We start from the raw sequence: 2,997 nt of genomic DNA on the forward strand, positions 1-2,997 counted from the left end.
ATCTTCTTTGTAAGTTAGTTTTAATCTTACGATTTATCTTGTGCTTAATAGTAGAAGAAGATAATCTCAAGAAGCATGAGATTTAGGTTATTTTGGTTTTAAGGTAACTTTTTTCTTATTTTGCTAATGTTTGAAGAGAGTGAGAGATAAGTAGTTTTAGATAAATTCTATTCAAAAAATTTTGCAACGAGTTGCATAATTTTCTCAGTAATAATAAAAGTTTAAGACTGTAATTTTGTTGAATTGTGAGAAATTTCTTTATATAAAAGATAGTTATGTTTAATAAACATTAAGACACATGAGTACAAAGTTAAAATTGTATGTGACTTCTTCATCTGTTACGAGATTTTATTTAAAAATAGTTTTCATATTATTAATTCATTTATAAAGGCAAAATGCTTAATTTTAAGGATACTAGACAAGTAATTTAAAAAAATTGTAAATGCCAATAACGAGTGAAATCTTCATAAAGTACGACCTCACTCGAGATATGATATGTGACTTCTCTATCTTTCCATTCCCTAGATCTATAACCACCAAATTTTAATAGCATCGATGCCCCTTAAACACAAGCTACCGTGTCAAATTTCGTTTCTTAATCTTTACCCCATTTTGAGATACAAGGTATTAAACGAAACACATACAAATACATATCCATGAAATTTTTTCCATTTTTTAAAACTTTTCTTTCGGTTCAGGGGTCTCAAAATGTCGAAATTTGACACGATTACAATACTTTCCCGTGTTATATACGTAACAGTCAGGAAAGTAAAAATTATATTTAAGTTATAAGAAAAATTATACTTGTAAATTAATCAAGTGTTGCAGTTCTTAAAATAGTGTAAATTTTAACTATTGCAAACCTGTTTAAAATGCTTCAAAATCAACGTCGAAAGAGTTATTGTTGAAATTCTTCGACTTTAGAAGTTTGGCATAGACCTATTCAACAATTTCCTGTGTAATTAAACTGTTGATTTCTCTAAGAGATTGTATTTGAATAACGTAATAAACTTTTCTTATCTTTAACATATCATATTAAGTCGATAAATTTAAGTTAAATATGAATTTAAAATGAAACTCGATAGGTGAATCTCCAGTAAAGTATTTTAAAAAAATTATAAGATTTTTAACATAATTTTACTATGTTCATATAAAAGTTATAGAACCAATAATTTAAATACTTTATTCTTTACTAAATTTTATATATAAGTATGTATGTACTGTATTTTAATTTCTCTATACGGGCTTAAGTTTTCCCTAGGTTTTAAGCGTTTATTATCTTCACCGCTAGTGTTTATGTATATTTTTCTAAGGTAAAATATAAAACAATTTACAGTTATAGAAATAAACAAAATAATAATAGAATCTTACCATTTAAAATTTTATTTTTAAAATATTGTGATATTTGATAAAGTTAGAAAATAAATAAATAAATATTTCTTTATATTTTATTTATTGTTTTCTTCGGTATTAATAATTTCTTTAACAATATCCAATTTAAAATCTGAGTTTTTCAGTGAAAAGGTATACTTTCTGTTCAAATTGTTTCAAATTTAAAGTTTAAAAGATTTACTTTTACAAAAAAACATAAATTCTTCTAGCGATCGAATTTAAAAAAGTGATGAAAATACTTCCAATTTTCTTAATAATGTGTAATATTTTTAACTGTCTGTTGAACAAAATATATTTTCAAAGAATTTTTTCAACTATCAAATTTAGTTGTTTAATAAAAAAAATTGAAAATAATAATAATAATAATAAAAGAAAGATTATATTATCACACATCTCATCGATCTATCGCAAATATATACGTAAAGTTAAAGAAATAGTTTGTTGTTTAGAAAATTTTATATTATTTTTCTTATTTTCAAAAAAAAGTAATTCTATTTCAATTGTGGCTGAATAAATTTCGTTCTGTAATGATCGAATATTCTATTTTATTTTTTTCTTACTTTTTAATTTCTTCTTGTACGATAAATAATGTGATTTGAAATGATCCGAAGTGATTTTTAACAATAAGATTATGTTAAATACATTTAACAGGAAGAATTTGCAATGATAAATATTTAGCTCAAAATCATGCAAATTTAATCAAATTCGTTGCAAAAATTCACTATAATTTATTATACAGTAAGATAAAGTTAAATTGATTACCATGAAGAATCCAGAACTGGATCTCGAACCCGGATTCCAAACGATCAGTTCTATAATAAAATTTTTTTTTGTGAAATTTATGTATATGTTACTTAAATTTCGTAAAATATTCAAGGTAATGAAGATTAGTTCTTGATATAGAACGATTACAATAGAAATTCTGTAATACAATATTAGAATTTCATAAGGTGTTTTAATATTTAAAATTTTATTTTATAAAGTTTTTTTTATAAACTAAAAAAGGCATTGAAACTGAAGTACGTAGGTTTTTTTGGAAAATTTTATGCTTAATTGTATTTTATGGTATTATTTCATTTTAGTAATAGGGTTGGATTGATGGTGCGAGGCAATGCAACGTATAGGAGATTTGCCAAGGGGGTGACTTACTATGGAAACTAACACCTATTTATAGGTGATCTCGATTTTCTAACGCTAATAAACGTTGTATATTTTCTCAAATTGGTAGTTTGAGATAATTATGTAAACTATTTTAGTGTTATTAACGTGAAGAAATCCCGGAAAACCACGTAACCCTTTGATGGAGTTAAACAGGACAAACTCCTGGATTTACATAATACTGTATATACAGAAATTAACTATAGTATACAAGTTTATAGATTTTAATTAGAGATAAAATATTACTAAAAATAAATAAAAATAATATTTTAGACATACATTAAACTTTGAAATTTGTATTAAATTATAATTGTAATAATCATTATACATAGTGTAAGAATATTTTTCAAATATGGTTAGTAATTTTATTATATTAATAAATTTAATAATATCGTATTGAAAATAAATAACCGTAATTAATTATAGCTATATATATATATATATACA

At 23.5% G+C, this 2,997-nt stretch overlaps 1 long non-coding RNA gene across 1 annotated transcript in view; it reads right to left on the reverse strand.

Annotated features, from left to right (window-relative positions):
* Nucleotides 1-861: 861 nt before the first annotated feature.
* Nucleotides 862-2,997, reverse strand: part of LOC111624397 — an 11,370-nt gene continuing 9,234 nt past the window's right edge. The window contains exon 3 of the long non-coding RNA XR_002756570.1: nucleotides 862-939. This is a non-coding gene — a long non-coding RNA (uncharacterized LOC111624397). The remainder of the gene's footprint in view (nucleotides 940-2,997) is intronic.

The sequence above is a fragment of the Centruroides sculpturatus genome, unplaced genomic scaffold (assembly GCF_000671375.1).
Source record: "Centruroides sculpturatus isolate CEXI.00-Female unplaced genomic scaffold, Cexi_2.0 scaffold405, whole genome shotgun sequence".
Classification (NCBI taxonomy): domain Eukaryota; kingdom Metazoa; phylum Arthropoda; class Arachnida; order Scorpiones; family Buthidae; genus Centruroides; species Centruroides sculpturatus.